General features: G+C 42.8%; 1 protein-coding gene across 1 annotated transcript in view; it reads right to left on the bottom strand.

Annotated features, from left to right (window-relative positions):
* LOC311239908 (caveolae-associated protein 1-like) overlaps positions 1-21,166 on the bottom strand; it is a gene marked incomplete at its 5' end in the record, with an annotated part of 61,876 nt that overhangs the window by 37,761 nt on the left and 2,949 nt on the right.

The following is a 21,166-nucleotide window of genomic DNA, read 5'->3' as shown; positions in this document are numbered from 1 at the left end:
ATGCAATTTTCGGTTCTCGATTATGATTATTTTCTGTTTATTGTGGGCATCTAGGATTCTCAGCCATTAATGTTTTTATTTGGCTCAGTTTGTTGGGTCAATGAGGCCTGTCAGCGCTGTGTGTCAAATTAACGCATGGGACCAACAATGGGACCAAATTAAATCTTTTCTTAAAAAGTTAAATGTTTTTTTTTCTGGATTCAGATTTTTACTCATTTTAGTTTTTACTACCAAGTGTGTATAAATGAAACATTCTTTTTGAAGTCGGATTTTGACTGTGCTCTCTGCATGTAGGCTCCTCTCTGGTTCCAGTCAAGCTGTTGTTTAAAAGCTGCCGATATTAAAACAATGCATAGCTAAATAAAATAATCTAGCGCACCCTTTAAGCATCTCAATGTCCCCCTTTCAACAATTCTTCACTCAGCGCCCCCCAACACTCTCTGAACGCCCCCTGAGAGGTGGTACCACATCGTTGAGAAACCCTAATATAGACCTATAGGTCAGACTTTGGATTTACAGTACACAGGGTTTTCCACAGTGCATTACAAGTCTGGTAAACCACCGCACTGGACATGACGACCCCCCCCCCCCTTGGGAGGCTTAAGCATTGGAAAATATATACATATGTTACTGAAGTAGAACAGTTTAGCTGGACAATTCACCAGTGACATCTTACAACATGAACAGGTGCCAGCGGGTCTGAGATAAATGTTCTTTACGTCTTATGTTAGTCAGCTGTTTTATTTAGTAGGCTACATAACCTCTACATAAATACTAACCTAGCTAATGTTAAGTCAGCTGTTTTATTTAGTAAGCTACATATTTAACCTCTACATAAACACTAACTTAGCTAACATTACTCAGCTGTTTTATATAGTAGGCTAACCTCTACATAAACACTAATCTAGCTAACATTAGTCGGCTGTTTTATTTAGTAGGCTAACCTCTACATAAACACTAACCTAGCTAACGTTACTCAGCTGTTTTATTTAGTAGGCTAACCTCTACATAAACACTAACCTAGCTAACGTTACTCAGCTGTTTTATTTAGTAGGCTAACCTCTACATAAACACTAACCTAGCTAACATTAGTCGGCTGTTTTATTTAGTAGGCTAACCTCTACATAAACACTAATCTAGCTAACATTAGCCGGCTGTTTTATTTAGTAGGCTACATAACCTCTACATAAACACTAACCTAGCTAACATTAGTCGGCTGTTTTATTTAGTCGGCTACATAACCTCTACATAAACACTAACCTAGCTAACGTTACTCAGCTGTTTTATTTAGTAGGCTACATAAAAACTAACCTAGCTAACGTTAGTCAGCTGTTTTATTTAGTAGGCGTTTCACTTCGACTCATCCTCGTCTGTAAGTGCCTTATAAGACATGTAGCAGAAAAACGAAATGAGGGAGATTAGCTGTTGTTTAGAAGAAATCAGGTGTCTTTCGAGTCCACTATAGCCTATGTCACGAAGAAGCGTACCACAAGCCTAGCTAACTGAAGATTAGGTTATTTTTTCATTTAATAAAGCTGAGTGCGGTAGTTAAAGGTCCCCTAATGTAAAAAAAAAAAAAAAAATCCTCTTTTTTACAGAAAAAAAAGGATACACACTGTTGTTCTAGTAGTGTGTGCGGAAGTGTAGGGAGCAGCAGCTAATTTAATACATACATTTAAAGCGTGAGTGGTATTAAAAAAAAAAAAAAAAAAAAAAATGACTTGTTCCGGGGTTGTTGAAATTATGGAACCGTTTAAACTATCGCTGCAGCTGCCCTGTCCTGTCCCTCTGTCTCTTTCCGTCTCACCCTCTATCCCGTTCACACACTCCTCCCATCGGCTTGGCTGTGGACAGAAAGATTCCACGTGTCCCTCTCTCCCCGGTCGTGCATACTTTCCTAATTATGAATAGATTTTTACAACACATTAACCTCTCTCTCTCTCTCACACACACACACACACACACACACACACACAAACAATATAAAACGAGGACAAGTATCTTTCAGCGGCGTCGGCTAACGCGTGACAGGAACACACACGCCAGTGTCACCCAAATGAAATGAGACAACGAGTCCCCCCGCTGACCGCGCCTCGGTCACACCCCCCCCCCCCCCCCCAAACAGCTGGCGCTCCGCTGTGTAAGACATACATGAGCTGGGCTAATTGGCACGCAGGTGCTGAAGTTAAGTCAACAGCGACCGCCACATACTGTGTACTGTGGATTTGCAGGGCAGTCACGCACCGTACTGGATAGATAATAATAATAATAATATACAGATATGTGGAGTGTTAGTAGCTCATGGCCTTCCGCCATAGGAATAGCGAGGATACTCTTTCTCCTGCGCATAAATCCTTGTGGTAATGACAGAGGGAAGGATAGAATAACAGATCAGCAATTCTTTTGCTACCCCACCCCCTGCCCATCTCCTGTACTCGCACACCTGTCCACATAGACTACATGGCTGTACAGCAGATCTGAAATAGAAGGGTGTATAGAGAGTGGGCAGGATGCAAGGATATAGGAGCCTATTGCTGCCACCGGGGAAAAAAGCTTGTATCTCCCAAAAGTGTGAACTTTTCAGGGATTTTGAAAAGAAATTTGTCATAAAATAAGTCATAAAATTGCTATGGTCATAGAATTGCCTTAAATAAATTATATACAGTATATGTAGACCTATATATATATATATACACACCTTGTATTCTATAGTTTGTATAGATGATATTGTGTATTGTGTTTACAAATCTACTATACGGTTGAGGAGCCTGGAAAAACAAGCATCTCACGTTTTTTCTGAATGTATGTACTGTACATTTAAAAAAAGCTGTGACAATAAAATAATAATCTGAATCTGAAAACGCTGAGAACCATTACATCCGAGGAAATGGGAGATACAGGGTTTTCATCTGACCCAGTAGCACTATATGAAATTCTGCCATCCCAATTCTGTTTTTGTCTACTGGGCAGGATGGATCTATTCTATTGTGATTGTTATTTTTCATAGTTTTTCTTTTCACTCTCATTATGACACATACTGTAATCGTCAATTGACCCTATCTCAAGCCCTGCCCCCTTTCTTGATCCTCCAATCACAACTGTTGCTTCCCTGTCTGAGGATCTTGAAAATCTTGATCTGATTGGAGGATCAAAAAAAGAGGGCGGGGCGTGAGATAGGTCAATTCATTTGAAAACAACTCCACCAACAAGTGAAAAACAACTAAAACAAGGTCTGCACTCTCACAGAAAATGACAAAATTACATGAATTATGTAAAATCGTGTTTCACACTTGTATTTCTATTCTATTCTATTCTATTCTATTTCTATTTATTATTATTATTTATTTATTTTAATTACCATTCCACGTGTTCTTTCTCACATGATATCACTTGGGCCATTTTCATGGCATCACATGCAACCATTGTGGGCGCTTGAAATAGCCCCTTCTGCTTTGATCTCACTCGCGCCAAAGGATTGCGTTGCTGTTATTGTTACAATGATGGACAACAGGCCGCAACAGAGAAGCCATGTGAATTTTGCACGTGAAAAAGCACATGCACTGGCACATGTGTTTCTGGAACACACGTGATTTACATAACCTGTGACGCTTTGCTTTCACCTATCGTCACATGCAGTACATTGGGGACATGTCATGATCTTATCACAGTGGCATGTGAAATACACTACTAATTCATTCTCTTATTTATGTGCATCGGTGACAATCAAACCGTGTACAAGGAGGCCTGTTCACGGTTAGATCCTAATATGAAAATGTTATTGAATTTTTTTATTTTATGTTCTATGCCTTACCGTGACCGTGTCTATTTTGCTGCTGTCATTTATGCTTATGTTATGCTTATGTTATGCCTAATTTCATGTCTGCACTTTATGCATTGCTCTTGATCTGCCAATTGTATGCTCATTTTATGCCCATGTCCTTTTTTACTGCTTTGAAACACTTTGAGCTGCAATTCTTGTATGAAAGGTGCTATACAAATAAAGTGTATTATTATTATTAATTATTATTATTATTATTATTATTATTATTATTATTATTATTATTATTATTATTATTATTATTATTATTATTATTACTATTATTATTATTATTATTATTATTATTATTATTATTATTATTATTATTATTATTATTATTATTATTATTATTATTATTATTATTATTATTATTATTATTATTATTATTATTATTATTATTACTATTATTATTATTATTCATGTGGTCTTTGTTTGAGGCCATGCACAGACACATTATTGTCACAATGAAACATAGTCTAGCCCTTTTGCCAGTGAACACGCAGTGAGGTGATCAAAGCGAGGGGGAGTTCTTTCAAGTAAAGCACAATGGTTTTGATCTTTCTCCGAACGAGAGACCAAGTTAATGAAGGTTCTCTCGGTTGGACTCAATTGACCCCTATCTCAAGCCCCGCCTTCTTTGTATGATCCTCGGAGATAGGTTGAGAGAGAGAGAGAGAGAGGGAGAGGGAGAGAGAGGGAGAGAGAGAGAGAGAGAGAGAGAGAGGGAGAGGGGGAGAGAGAGATAGAGAGAGAGAGAGAGAGGTAGAGAGAGAGAGAGAGAGAGGGTGCCAAAAGAAACATGGGGCTGGCTGCGAGACCCCAGATGAAACAGAAGAGGGGGGGGGGGGGGGGGGGGGGAGGCCCCCTGTGGTGTTGGTTCAGGACCGGAGCCAGAGAGGAAAGCAAAGAGACAAGGAGAGGAAAGGGGGAATTCTTCTGTAAACAACGTGATTTTGAACGGTTTGATGTGAAGATGTGAAGCGGAGCGGAGGCCTTAAAGTCGTAAAAATGAATTTCACCTAATTCACTCCTCTCCATGAATTGTGAATCCGTGCTTTCATTACACAAAGACACATAGGCCACTAGCCCTACCTATAGGGATGGGTATACCTTTCACATTTGAACCGATACGGTACCGGTACCGGTACCTGTGAATCGATACCGGTACCCAACGGTACCTTTTTTCTGTACTTTTTAGTCTCAAACATTTTTATTTACCTACCTCAGTCGTAAAAAAAAAATCCAAACTTCAAAAAAATCCTAGGTAAGCATATATTGTGCGTGTGAACGTTGACATGAAAAGAAAAAAGGTAATTTTTTTTTTTATTTAAAAAAATTCGGTATCTCACTTGAATCGATACTCGGTAGTACCAACGTGTTTCGGTTCGGTACTTTAAAAGTGCCGAATTCGGTACCCATCCCACACAGGCCACTAGCCCTACCTCCATAACACAAAGACACACAGGCCACTAGCCCTACCTCCATAACACAAAGACACATAGGCCACTAGCCCTACCTCCATAACACAAAGACACATAGGCCACTAGCCCTACCTCCATAACACAAAGACACACAGGCCACTAGCCCTACCTCCATAACACAAAGACACATAGGCCACTAGCCCTACCTCCATAACACAAAGACACACAGGCCACTAGCCCTACCTCCATGACACAAAGACACATAGGCCACTAGCCCTACCTCCATAACACAAAGACACACAGGCCACTAGCCCTACCTCCATAACACAAAGACACACAGGCCACTAGCCCTACCTCCATAACACAAAGACACACAGGCCACTAGCCCTACCTCCATAACACAAAGACACACAGGCCACTAGCCCTACCTCCATAACACAAAGACACATAGGCCACTAGCCCTACCTCCATAACACAAAGACACATAGGCCACTAGCCCTACCTCCATAACACAAAGACACACAGGCCACTAGCCCTACCTCCATAACACAAAGACACACAGGCCACTAGCCCTACCTCCAAGCCCTACCTCCATAACACACACAGGCAATATTTAATATAAGGAAGGATCAGGAAGAATGTCTACTTTTGCAGAATTACAACCAAAGAGGACAAATGTCAGGTGGAGTTCCCTTTCCATCCTTTAATTCATAAAGTCAGTCATAATTCATAAAGCCAGTCGTATCAAAGAGATGGAAGAGAGCCAAACGGAGGAGGGAGTAGCCTAGAAGTGCCGTGGCGGCCCCCCCCCCCCCCCCCCCCCCCTCATCCAAGACGTCTCCCTCGACCGTAACCGTCAGCCGATACCCCCCCCGCCTTGCGCGTAGCCCCCCACAGCACACATGCTAATGAGAGGCGCACGAATGTGAAGTGTGAGTGAGTTTCTGCACACGCAAGCAACACACACGGCCCCGGCATTGTAACTCATATGTAACTCGACTGGCTATATATGCATTAGGAGCTTGACACGCAACAGTGAAATGTAGAGCCCGTCAGTCATCTCTCCTCCACTAGCTGAGAGAGAGAGAGAGAGGGGGAGGGGGAGAGAGAGAGAGACAGAGAGAGAGAGAGAGAGAGAGAGAGAGAGAGTAAGAGAAAGAAAAACGTATGTTTCCCATGACAATAAAGCCCCTTTGAATTGAGACAGAGAGAGAGAGAGTACGAGAAAGAGACAGAGAGAGAGACAGAGAGACAGAGAGAGTAAGAGAAAGAGACAGAGATAGAGACAGAGAGACAGAGAGAGTAAGAGAAAGTGAAAGAGACAGAGATAGAGAGAGATACAGAGAGAGAGATAGACAGAGAGAGAGACAGAGAGACAGACAGACAGAGAGAGAGAAAGAGTAAGAAAAAGAGAGAAAGAGAGAGATAGAAAGAGAGACAGAGAGTGAGAGGAAGAGATAGAGACAGAAAGAGAGAGGAGAGAGAGGAAGAGAGTGAGAGAGAGTGAGAGAGAGAGAGGGAGGGGGGGGGGGTAAAGTGAAAGGAGATATGGGTGGGAGAGAAGGGGAGAGATTGAATGAGCAGTGCCTGGACCATAACTCAGAGTAAAGGGAGAATAGATGGTGGGAGAGATAAGAGAGGGGAGGAGAACAAGGGAGCACGGCTGGCAGGGGAGAGAGAGAGACGGAGATGCCAGGCGGATGAATCAGAGGGCTAAAGTTGGGTGCCTCTGTCTCTAACGTCTACGTACTTTCCCTGCTACTCTCTCTCTCTCTCTCCTACTGCGAGGGCCCCCCGCTCAAGTACTTCATAATTACACTCTCGGTACATCCGTCTGATTTATGTCTGAGAACGAAGGGTCTAAACGGACGGTATACTGTAGGCTGAAGCGGACTGATTAGTAGCCGGATTCGTTTGACCGGAGTCATCAAAGAGGAGCTGCCTATTTTCTCGGTCCTCGCTCCACAATGGTGGACGGAACTTCCCACTAGGGATGCACCGATCCGATATTGATATCGGATATCGGCCCCGATATGACTAAAATAGCTGGATGGGGTATCAATTTTTATATATATATATATATATATATATATATATATATATATATATATATATATATATATATATATATATATATATATCGGATTTAAAAACAATTATATAATAATAACTAAAATAAGAAATAACAATTCAGTATGTTTATATCTATGTGTTCATTTGTTACATTTTGTTTCACTAAGTTAGGAAAGTAATGTTTTATTAAGTCAAGCCTGATGTTGCCTTTTGCACAAAAGAGTGATCCCAGTCTCTTCCACACAGTGAGGCCTACAGTTTATTAATTGAACAATGGGTATCGGATCTAGGGCTGTACCGAATGCTTCGAAGCTTTGGAGCTTCGATCATAATGTTGACATTCGCATTCTAAATCAACATTCGAAAGCTTTTATTTTTTATAATTTTTTAAATCTTTTTTTTGTGTGTCTATTCAATCTGTTTAAACCAATGGGGGTTTTCTTCAAAGTTGCAGTTAAAGATTAGGCTACACTAATATTATACTATAAGACGTCACCATCACTTTCATACCAACCGTGCCCTTATTGGATTATTTATGTTGACGAAACTGATGAGTTATATTCATTAAAGAAAGTTGATTTAATAAAAGAAAAAGACTAATTTAATCAGATTAATTACTTTATTCAAATTGAGGATTTAGTTTTAGTTTCGTTTATTTTTTTATAGACATTCGAAGCTTCGTTCGAATACTTCGAAAAATGACATTCGGTACAGCCCTAATCGGATCGGTACTCGATATCGGCCGATACCCAAAGCCCAGGTATCGGTATCGGGACTGAAAAAGTCGGATCCTTACTTCCCACCACGGTCAAGACAGCCGAAACACGACCAATCTTTCGACCGTCGACTAAAAACACACTTCTTCAATCAATATCTGAAATAAAGAAATGTATAATAAAAATAAAACAAACCTTTTTCTCCCATTTTCTATTTTTCTCCCATCCCAATTTCATATCATCCAATTCAACCCTCCCCTGTCTCGAACGCTGTTTCTTGCCTCCCACAAGCCGGCTGCAATGTGGACTAAGTCATACATAGCACAAGTCCCCTCCGGTACTTGAGGTAACAAAAGTCGCATCTTTTCACCTGCGTGGCGCGATCTTTCAGCATCAGGGGTCTGGGCTTTGGAGGGACGCCGCCCCCGTCGCTTCCTGATTCTACTGCGCAGGCGCACCAACCGACCTGTAGGAGTCGCTGTCCACAACGCCCGATCCCCACCCATCAGTTTCCCACCCCCTAATACGGCCAATGTGTATTAGTACGGACGACCAGCTAAACTGAAAGCAATGTGGAGCGCTGGGCTCGAACAGGGAGGCGAACCCAGCGTCTCCAGCATTCGTGGTGAGCGCCTTGCCCACTGCACCACGTAGCCGCCCTAAAACAAACCTTCTTAAACTGTCCTCTATCATGCACTCTTCCTACTATACTAATATGTATCTTCTACTACTATGCACTCAACACTGCAGCACCCAAGTTTCAACACTGTTTGATGAACATTGTTACTCGGCTGAAAGAGTTGTGCCCTTCCTGCTGACCTGTTGTTGTACAGAACTTGTAAGTCGCTTTGAATAAAAAGCTACATTTATCAGCTAAATGTAAATGGAGTAAATGGGTCAGAAGGGCCATGCGATCCGGCCGAGGCGAGTGGCTCTCGGAGGAAAGTTTTTTTTCTGGAGACAGGGGTTGCAACTGAGCTTCTATCCCCAGGTCATCAGGATGCTCCATGACAATAATGACACTATGTAACAACCCATCATCTACACTCACTGCACACACATCCATCCACATGTACACACTCACTTCATACCTCATTTGCACCCTACCCCAAGTTTTGTACCTCATCTCATTTCTGCATTCTACCTCACTGTTACTAATTTGACTCTGTATTGTATATTGTATATATGTATATTGACTTTTATCTTTTATCTGCAACTGTGAAGAAAAAACCCATTGGTTTAAACAGAATGAATAGACACATAAAAAAAAATATATATAAAAAAAAAAAAAAAATATATATATATATATATATATATATATATATATATATATATATATATATATATATATATATATATTTATTTTTAATTTTTTTTTTATTAAAAATTAAGAATTCGAATGTTGATTTAGAATTCGAATGCCAACGTAACGAACGAAGGTCCGAACGTTCGGGCTCAGCCCTATACCTGCTGTAACCGAGAAGGCTGACGTCCGCCTGATAGAGTCGGCCACATGGTGCTGTCCTTGATTCCCTGCCAAACACCCACACACACACACACACCCACCCACACACACACCCACCCACACACACACCCACACACACACACACACACACCCTGGGGGCCGGTGGAGATTAGACCGCCAAGAATACAACCACACGGCACGCACTGACACTGGTGGTTACTATACGTTCGAGTCTTGGAGGGCTATAATTGTGAGTCGAGCGCGTCGTGTGTCTTATTTTACGTTATATAAAAAATGTATCGACTGCTTTTCCACCATTATCATCCAATCAAAGACAATGTAAAATTAAATAAATAGCAATAAAGAAATGTGTTCATGTGAAGACTGTGAGACCAGTCCTAAGTTGCCACTTTGCTGATTTATGTATTTAATATTTTTATTTGGCTTTTGCATTGTGTAAAATGTTACATTCGATTAAAATGTATCGTCATCATACAGCACAAGTACAGTACAACGAAAAGAAGCTTGGCGACGTCCAACCAGAGTGTAACAGTAAAGTGCAACAGCAATATACAATGTACAGGTGATTAAACTGGGTATGAAATATATTAATTAGTACTACTGAGTAATAGTGGCAATCAGATGTATGTACAGTACAGCATTGTAATATTAATATGTACAGTGATATGGATGGATATATATATATATACGGTAATAATATTTCATCACCAAATTGTGACTACAGAGTCAGTTGATATTTCCCCTTATTCATAATTGGTAAATAGAATAGACTTTTAATTGTCATTGCACACAAGTATACAACGAAATTTCAGAGGAGCTGCCTCCCACAGACTGTAGTACAATATATACATACTGTACATGTAACACATGACACTGTACATATAACAGAATATTTTAAATAATAAAGTGCATGATGAGCAGTAACATAGTGGTTATCAAGTCCAGGTAAGTGCATGGTGCACGTGAGGGGACAGTCAATGAGTGCATTAATTTATATAGCGCTTTTATCCAAATCGCTTTAGAATTTGTTCCTCACATTTTACCCATTCACTCACACATTCACACACCGACGGCGGAGGCGACCATGCCAAGGTGCCAACCTGCTAAGGCATAAAAAAAATATTGTTTGGTTCCTGTTGGTTGTCAGTTAAGGCCATGGGTAGGTAGGGAATTTATTTAATTTAATTTTTTATTAAGTTTTTTCCCCACGGCGACTATGGATAGGGAATTTCTTTATTTAATTAAAATGTTCACAACAACATGGATGCATGTACTCTGCCAGCATGTTTAATATCCATAATACTAAAGGTTTGACTAAGATTTGTATTCAACTTCATTGTAAAAAAAAAAAAAATATGTTTTTTTTTTTTATATATATTTTTTTAAACTCATAAAATAAATTGGGTCGCACCTAAATCGGCAGGGTCGGTCGGCAACCGGAACCAAACCATTATTTTTGTTAGGCCCAATCGGGAGCAGTTAGGGGTTAAGTGTCATGCTGCCCGGGAGGAGCGGGAGGAATCGAACCGGGAACTTTCCGATTACCAGAGACGCGGCACTTGCTCACCTACCACCACGTGTTCATCTCGCCGCGCCCCGCCGTTGCTAGGGGCCGTGCGCGCGGTGCGGTGGATCCGAGTTTAATTATAAAGCATCCTTTTCCTGAGGCTACTAGCGATGTGGACGGATGTGTCTATTCTCAGAGTGCAGCGGCACGGTAACACGAGAGAGAAACACCTGCGAGTAGCCGGTATCCACACACGCAAGACCACACACACACACACACACACACACACACACACACACACACACACACACACACACACCGTCACACGTATCATGTGCACACTTGAAACAAACTATAAGTGCAAGAGATAAACAAATAATACCACATGTATAGGATCATATATCAAACTACAGTACACTCGAACTTCACTTGTCATTTGACACATTGCAGAATTTTAACACTAATACTGAAGGCGATGAATACACGCACACACGCACGCACACACACACACACACACACACACACACACACACACACACACACACACACACACACACACACACACACACACACACACACACACACACACACACACACACACACACACACACACACACACACACACACACACACATTTACATTCACATTTACATTTACATTTAGTCATTTAGCTGAACGCTTTTATCCAAAGCGACTTACAAGTTCTGTACGACAAGTCATCAGGAAGGGTACAACTCTATCAGCTGAGTAACAATGTTCATTAAAGTGTTGCGTGTTACAGTGTAGGTTGGTTTATTAGTGCATGACAGTAAAGTTAGTTAGGGTTAGATTTATTTTATTTTATTTTATTTTATTATTTTTTATTTGTTTATTTCAGATAATGGTTGAAGAAGTGCGTCTTTAGTCGACGGCGAAAGATTGGACCGGCTGTCCTAACTGGGGTGGGAAGTTCATTCCACCATTGTGGGGCAAGGACTGAGAATAGGCAACTTCTCCTTGATGACCCTCCCGGAGCTCGGATAGGAGTGGGGTCTGAGACGGCCAGAAGATGCAGAGCGTGGGGGTCTTGAGGGTGTGTAGTTAGAGACCATTGACCGGAGGAGGTAGGTGGGAGCGGTTCCCTTTGCCGCACGGTATGCCAGGTCGAGGGCCTTGCTTGAAGTGGATTCGTGCGGCACTGGGGAGCCAGTGCAGGTCCCTATAAGAAGTGGGGTGACATGGGCCGACTTCGGTAGGTTTGAGATCAGGCGGGCCGCTGCGTTCTGAATGAGCTGAAGAGGCTTGGTGGCAGTGGTGACACACACACACACACACACACACACACACACACACACACACACACACACACACACACACACACACACACACACACACACACACACACACACACACACACACACACACACACACACACACACACACACACACACACACACACACACACACACACACACACACACACACACACACACACACACACACACACACACACACAAACTACAAGAGCGTGCATCAGTGCACTACAAAATAATAACCTCTTCTGCAATTCAAGACACAACCCACACTTGACTCGTCACTCGACACGCTCAGGGGTTGAAATCTAATGAAGGTGACAGATGGAGACACACACGCACACATAATTCCATACCCTCACACACACCCCCTCACTTATGCATACATATATTGACATGCGCACACACACACACACACACACACACATACCCACAAACACGTACATAATTCCATACCCACAAACACACCCTCACTTATACAGATACAGATACTGTACTATACTCACTTGTGCAGGCTAAAACTGACACATTTACAGAAATGTTTATCAATGTGTACTGTACTTTAAAAATAAATAAACTGAAACTGAAATATAGTGACATGCGCGCACACACACACACGCACACGCACACACGCACACACACACACACGCACACACACACACACACACACACACACATACACACGACACCAACATATACACACACAAATCGCTGCTGTCGGGACAAAACCTCATAACTCCAAAAACCCAACTTTTCAGCAGATGAAAAAAACGAACACAGATTTGAGGGTGAATAGAGTTAGGAGGTTTAGACAGATTATCGGTTTAATGCTTTCCCATTGTTTAAACTTTGTAAAACCCACACACACATATGGAGGATGATCTACGGAGTTGATTTATATAATAAAAAAAATATAAAAAAAAAATGGAGTTATGAGGTTTTGTCCCGACAGCAGCGAAATGATGTAACCCATGCATCCTAGTGTCATACAGTCATAATACACGCATTACAGGTTAACCTGACCTGTGTCACCAAAGGCCTGTAAATCTCAGTATTTAAAGATGTTCACGCACACACATACGCACACACACACACACACACACCCAGTGTTGTTTTGCCGTGCTGTCGCTCTCGGGCCGAGCGGTCATTTTTTAAACCCGACACCCTTCAGCCATTCTCTGACAATAAATAGAGCTGGGAGTCCAACTCAGGCACGGCGACATGGAAGCCTCAGCAGTTCAGACCACGGCTGGGAAGAAGTCACTGAAGCAACACAGACAGCGCTTATACAGCGGCAGACAGTGGTCGTTACAGGAACTAATCACACACAGTTAGACTACTATAACTATGGACTTTTATATTACTATTACTATTTTATATTTTATATTACTTTATTTATTACTTTTTATATAACTTTATTATTATTATTTATTATTATTATTATTATTATTATTATTATTATTATTATTATTATTATTATTATTATTATTATTATTATTATTATTATTATTATTATTATTATTATTATTATTATTATTATTATTATTATATTTTACTATATTGTACTGTACTGTGAATCTATACATCCCCCACCCTGTACCCCCACCCCCATGCTGCTCTGACACCTAAATTTCCCCCTAGGGGATCAATAAAGGATTATCTTATCTTATCTTAATATGTCCTGATGAATTGAAAATGGGGGACCCTGATGTAAACAAGACGAAAGTCTTTCTCTGGCCTGCATCCCCTTAACAATTGTGTGTATTGAGCTGTACTGTATTGTACCCATTCTGCAATCTGTTAATAAAATGTTCAATCAATCAATCAGTCTAGATATAAATGAATGATTACTAGTTATATTAGTAATAGATTGTATCTATCTATCTATCTATCTATCTATCTTATCTTATCTAGTTATATTACTGGTATTGATGGGTTTCCCTTGCGTTGCTGCTAGGGAAACGCTTGTGTTGCCAGGGAAAAGCTTGCGTTGCTAGGGAAACGATTGTGTTGCTAGGGGAAAGCTTGCGTTGCTAGGGAAACGATTGTGTTGCTAGGGGAAAGCTTGTGTTGCTAGGGAAAAGCTTGCGTTGGTAGGAAGATTGCTAGGGAAACACCTGTGTTGCTAGGGAAAAGCTTGTGTTGCTAGGGAAAAGCTTGTGTTGCTAGGGAAAAGCTTGTGTTGCTAGGGAAAAGCTTGTGTTGCTAGGGAAAAGCTTGTCTTGCTAGGGAAAAGCTTGTGTTGCTAGGGAAAAGCTTGTGTTGCTAGGGAAAAGCTTGTGTTGCTAGGGAAAAGCTTGTCTTGCTAGGGAAAAGCTTGTGTTGCTAGGGAAAAGCTTGTGTTGCTAGGGAAAAGCTTGTCTTGCTAGGGAAAAGCTTGTGTTGCTAGGGAAAAGCTTGTGTTGCTAGGGAAAAGCTTGTCTTGCTAGGGAAAAGCTTGTCTTGCTAGGGAAAAGCTTGTCTTGCTAGGGAAAAGCTTGTGTTGCTAGGGAAAAGCTTGCGTTGGACCAGCGTATATCTGTGTATACCTCGTGGCAGTGTTTGTTAATATCAGTGTGGTCCATTTAGATTGTTTATGTTGACGACGTGGAAAGAATCTAACAAAACAGAACAAGACAGGCTTTGAGCTCTACGTCTCTGTCGAGACTTGTTTACATCTGGACTCCTGAGAGAACATGGAAAAGACATCAAATCAGGAGGTCGTCAGTCAGCGGTCCAAGAGACATTGCACAAGTGTAGAAACCGCACGCACTTTGCAAATACCCTCACCCACGCGCGGCGCACACACGTGCGCATACGCAGACGTCCCGTGGGCGGAGGCCGTGAGCAGTGATCCAAAACAGCAGGAGGCACCTGCTTCAGTCTGGTAATGTATTAAAGCCCAGCGTCTCTGATTGGATTTCTGCTAAATGCCAATAGTGTAACCTGCTGCCACAGTGAACATTCCCTGGGAGGGGGTCTGAAAATAAGGCGGCCTTTGCAAAATAGACACTCTAGTACTATGCACTAACCAAGACACACTAGTACTATGCACTGGGGCTGACCCCTATTAGTCGATTAGTCTACTAATCGGTCGAGAGGAGCCGTAGTCGACTAACCAACCTCTTAGTCGAATAGTAAAAATAAAAAAAATAAAAATTATAATATTTTTTTTATTTTATTTTTAAAGAGGCCTAGAAGCATGGCTAACGCTAATGGCACGCATACCAGAGGCTAACTGCCTACGAAAACGGGCACAGAGGCACTGAAAGAGGATTTCACCCGTCTAATGAACACACTAGACTACACAAATATCAAGATGTATCCATCAGTGGACCAATTGCATGCTTTTGCAGAGGACAAGAAGCCTTCAGTCGACTCCTTCAGACATTAAGCACCCCCCACAGCCCAAATGGAATGATACAAAAAAATAAAAAATGTATTAAAAAAAATTAAGTAAAAAATATTATACTTTTTTTTATATATTTTTTTCGTCGACCAACTAACGCCACATTTTGGCCAATCATAGTCGACTATCCAAATCCTTAGTCGGGGACAGCCCTATGCACTAACCAAGACACACTAGTATGCACTAACCAAGACACAACATGTAAACAACAACATTAATTTTGGACCCATGTATGGAAGCGGACACAGTACCGGTTAGCCTAGCTTAAACTTCGGGAGAGGTGTTGCCCATAGGGCCAGGCTAACCGGTACTCTCTGCTTCCATTCATTGTGCTAAGCTAGGCTAACGTATATGGCTTTCTACTGAACGCACAGAGAGGAAACTGGTATCTATCATCTCGTCTCTCTCTCTGGAGAAGACGGTAAAGCTAATTTCCCAAAATGTTCCTTTAAATTAGGTCCGACCACGCGTCAAGGAAGCAGCAACACTACTGTGCTAAAAACACACGACGACCCCTGCAGGCAACGAACACAGCAGCTCAGAACCAGGTGCAGAGACGAGCATACTGTACGTAACCCGATACACCATCGGCGGCGCGGCGTAAAATGATTTAAAGGAGGGTGTGGTCGTGTCAACCGTATATAATCAATAAATAAATCGAGCATGCCCTTTTGAACACAGCAGGGCAGGAGGCCAAAAGCCTGCCGCCTCTTAAAGATAGCGTAGGCCGGGGTCTCCTGTCCGATGAGAATAGCACCGCGTTGGCAATTCATATATTATTCACAGCGAGGTATTAGATCATGGGATACAATCTTGACAGCGTGGCTCAATCTCTGCACTAGAGGGAAAAACCCCACATAGAACCTACATATTCCTCCCTGCGGACCCTGTGCCAACTATCTGCCTCCGAAGTACTCAGAGGTTGGGGCGTTGGTCCTATCTCGTGTAAACCGGCATGCCGGTGTTTATAGGGCCTCGTCTTTTTATTTACTTCCCCCCCTCCCCGGCCCCGCTTCTTTATATATAGCCACGCCGGATAAGCGTCCAGTAATGTGGGCTCCGTCGGGGGAAAGGTCAACAATACCTGTCTCGCTCTTCACTTGCTTTTGGTCAACAAGGCGGTGTCTTCCCCAGTGTCTGTCCTGTCTTTCTCGCCGTCTCCCCCTCTTTCTCTCCCCCCTTGTGTTTTCCCCCGTGTGTCCAGCAGGGGTCCTCGTGTTTCTCTCACGTGTGGTCCCCGTGTGGTGTGCCTGTACGTTAATGCCAAGCAAGCAGTGCAAAAATGCTTCCGCATTCGTCACCGCACGCTAGTGCGGTAAAGCGCCCTTCTTTTCAGACAAATGCTACCGTGCGTGCACCGGCGGCGGCGTGCTCGCTCAGGTGCGTGCGTGCGCCGGCGTGCTCGCGCGAGGTGCCCGCGCATGCGACACGAGCGGAGCTCAATATATATAAGTCACCGCCCCTTATTCACTATCCAACAAATAGCTCAATTGGCTAGGACACATGGCTGTGGATCCTATGGCTTGTTTGCTGGCGAGTTCGAATCCCATCGAAAATATTTTTTAACGTGATTTTTTTTTAACGTGTATTCTTTCGCCGATTAAGGTTAGGCATTGTTTCGGAGTTGGTTAAGGTTAGAACGGTTAAGTTTAGGCGCTGTTAAGGAGCTGGTTAAGGTTAGAGTTTGTCAAAGAGAATGGCAATATAATTTCTATGGTTAAGGTTAAGGTTAGGCATTGTTTCGGAGTTGGTTAAGGTTAGAACGGTTAAGTTTAGGCGCTGTTAAGGAGCTGGTTAAGGTTAGAGTTTGTCAAAGAGAATGGCAATAGACAGCCTATTTCCGCGAAAATGAAAGGCGCATTACTGCATGCCACTACGGTAAATTTTTGCACTGCTTGCTTGGCATAAAGCTACACGCGTGTGGTGTCTCGTCTGCCCCAGCTGTGCCTCGCTAGTTATTATTTCTTGTCCCACTTGTGTATTTCAAAGGAACACGCCGACATTTTGGGAAATTAGCTTACCGTCTTCCCCAGAGAGAGACAAGAAGATGGATACCAGTTTCTTCTCTGTGCGTTCAGTAGAAAGCTATCTGGCCGCACGTTAGCCTAGCTTAGCACAATGAATGGAAGCGGACAGTGCCGCTTAGCCTTCGGGAGAGGTGTTGTTAGTTGGACAATGCCTAGGCTAACCGGCACTGTCCGCTTCCATTCATTGTGCTAAGCTAGGCTAACTCCTGCTTTTTGTTAGTTCCGTGCTCCGTGACCAGATTGGGGTTAGACAGCTAGGCCGCCAACCTCCTCAGATTTAAAATGTTTGTCTTTTGTTTTTACTTACGGGCACCTTTTGCCTCAGTAAAGTATATATTAGCTGCTTAACTGTGACCAGCAGCTCTACTACAGGTCTATGTAGGTGGGTCAGTCCACAAAAAGTACCCCACACTCTAGCGGCCACAGGTTCCACACTAACGAGGCTGAGATTTGGCATGGAAGTCAAGTGTGTGTGTGTGTGTGTGTGTGTGTGTGTGTGTGTGTGTGTGTGTGTGTGTGTGTGTGTGTGTGTGTGAAGGTTTGCGCACACGTGTGTTCCTGGCAATTCCGTGGCACGGTTGTCGAGTTGTGACGTACCGACCTTCCCCAGTAAACGGGTTCCGGGGGCCAAGCTTCCTGCGTTGGCTGAGGTTCTAGTGTTCTAGTATTTCCAACACGCCTCAGTGTCGTTGCCGTTTCGATAGATCCGAGTCATAACCAAACTATTTGGCGTATGTGCTCCTCCTACTAGTATCTCCCGGTGTGGTGTCTGAAGCGGAGCGTTTGGCCCCCCCGGACATGAATATGAGACGTAATAATAATAACAACCAAATTGGCTAAAAGAAGGCGTGGCAACGGGAGCGACTTATCGCAAAATAGGCGGCAGCTATATTGCGAATTCACGCTCGTTTTTTGCATCTTCTAACGGCCCCCTGTGTTTCCGTCTCTCTCTGCACTTGGGTCCAAACGAGCAAACCGTGACTGTGGTCCACTGTATAAGGATTCTAGGGCTGACCCCGACTAAGGATTTGGATGATCGACTAGGATTGGCCAAAATTTGCCGTTAGTCGACTATTGGTCGACTTAAAAAAAATAAAAAATAAAGTTTAATATTTTTAAACATTTTTTTTTTTTTTTTTTAACTTTTTTATCATTCCATTTGGGCTGTGGGGGTGCTTAATGTCTGAAGGAGTCGACTGAAGGCTTCTTGTCCTCTGCAAAATCATGCAATTGGTCCACTGATGGATACATCTTGATATTTTGTCTAGTCTAGTGTGTTCATTAGACGGGTGAAATCCTCTTTCAGTGCCTCTGTGCCTGTTTTCGTAGGCAGTTAGCCTCTGGTATGCGTGCCATTAGCGTTAGCCATGCTTCTAGGCCTCTTTTCTTTTGGAAAGAATTATAAAAAAAATGTAAAACAAAAATAAACATTTATTTTTATTTTTTTATTATATTCGACTAAGAGGTTGGCCAGTCGACTACGGCTCCTTTCGACCGATTAGTCGACTAATCGATTAATAGGGGTCAGCCCTAGAGGATTGCCTTCCTGAGTAAGATGAAGAGCACCACAGAACGGACAGACACGCCTCACGGGGGAGTTGCCAAAACCTACGACAGCATCCGAAACTTGTATAATTGTATAGTAGTGTACATAGGACCCAGTGCCTTCTCAGCAATTTAGCATGTCTATTTTTATCATGCACATCTTATGTCTTCTTATCACCTGTTTTTTTTTACGTCTATTTTATTATTAGTATTATTGCACAATCGATCTGGGCATGACTAGGGATGGGTATACCGAATTCGGTACTTTTAAAAGGTACTTACCGAAACACATCGGTACTACCGAGTATCGATTCACGTGAGATACCGTTTAAAAAAAGAAAAAAAATTTAAATTGATTTTTTTTATTTTTTTTTTACCTTTTTTCTTTTTCACACGCACAATATATGCTTACCTAGGATTTGACTTGCTTCAACAACAAAGCAGTCGGGGCAATGGCAAGCCAAAAACGGTCGAAAGTGTGGTTATTTGAAGTTTGGATTTTTTTTTTCACAACTGAGGTAGGTAGATTACATTTTTAGAGACTAAAGTACAGAAAAAAGGTACCGTTGGGTACCGGTATCGATTCACAAGTACCGGTACCGGTACCGTATCGGTTCAAATGTGAACGGTACCCATCCCTAGGCATCACTGTATATGCCCTGGTATGTATGTGACAAATAAACCTCTTGAATCTCTTGAATCTTGAATAGCGGCCACTTCTCGGGGCAAAGTGACCCGTTTCTTGAGAAATATTACAAAGTATACAAATGTCGTTCCACGCGCAAATATACATCAGGGGGGGGGAAAAACTGAATCTGGGCATTATGTCGTCATGGAAACCCAGGAGGCTCAGCTTTGGCCAGCTGAGTACACAGAAGGTTAACCCTTTCACTGCCACACGACATCGGGTTAACCCTTTCACTGCCACACGACAGAAGGTTAACCCTTTACTATCACACTACCGACGGCGGCAAGTCGGTAACCGTCGGCAGTGTGATAGTAAAGGGTTAACCTTCTGTAGTGTGCGGTGGCAGTGAAAGGGTTAACGTCACCTCGTGCACGACGTGAGGAGGAGGAGCGGCCTCACAGGGATGTCCAGAGGTTGCCCCCCCCCCCCCCCCCCCCGCCATTACAATAACATTTCACGCCGCCATACAACTTTCCTTTGCAACATGCGGAATGTGCCACACCCCTCGGTAGGACATAGACGTACTGTGAGGCATTCCTAACATCTGATCTCTGATCTGTTCTGTTCCCAGTACAGATCACACACACACACACGCACACGCACACACACCTCGCATGTTAATAAGGTGAGTCACGTCGGCTTCTGAACAACAGTCGGCTCTCGCGTTGCTAAGGGAAACGCTCGGACCGCAAAGTGTATTCCCCCCCCCCCCCCCCCCCCCCCCCCCGTGGCGGTGTTGTTAACTCTTTCACTACCACACTACCAACGGGTTAACCCTTTCACTGCTGCAATACAGAAGGTTAACCCTTTCACTGGCCACACGACAAAGGGTTACCCTTTCAACCGCCACACTACCAAACGGTTAACCCTTTCACGGTGACAATACAGAAGGTTAACCCTTTCACTGTGCCACACGACAAAGGGGTTAACCCTTTCACTACCACCGGTTAACAGTCAGTCTGTAGTGTGGTAGTGAAAGGGTTAACCTGCTGTAGTGTGGTAGTGAAAAGTGTTCATATCATGATGTGGTCCATTTAGAATGTTTTTTACATCGACGACGTGAAAAGAAACAGAACAGAACAAGACGGGGGGTTTGAGCTCTACGTCTCCGTCGAGACTCGCACACACACACACACACAACCGTAACCCCCTCAACCGTCCGTAACCCCCTCAACCGTAAACCCCCTCAACCGTAACCCCCTCAAC

This window comes from Notolepis coatsorum (assembly GCF_963971535.1).
Source record: "Notolepis coatsorum genome assembly, chromosome: 14".
In the NCBI taxonomy this organism is placed as follows: Eukaryota; Metazoa; Chordata; class Actinopteri; order Aulopiformes; family Paralepididae; genus Notolepis; species Notolepis coatsorum.
Note: the sequence above shows the minus strand (reverse complement) of the source record. Positions and strands in the feature narration are given on the sequence as shown.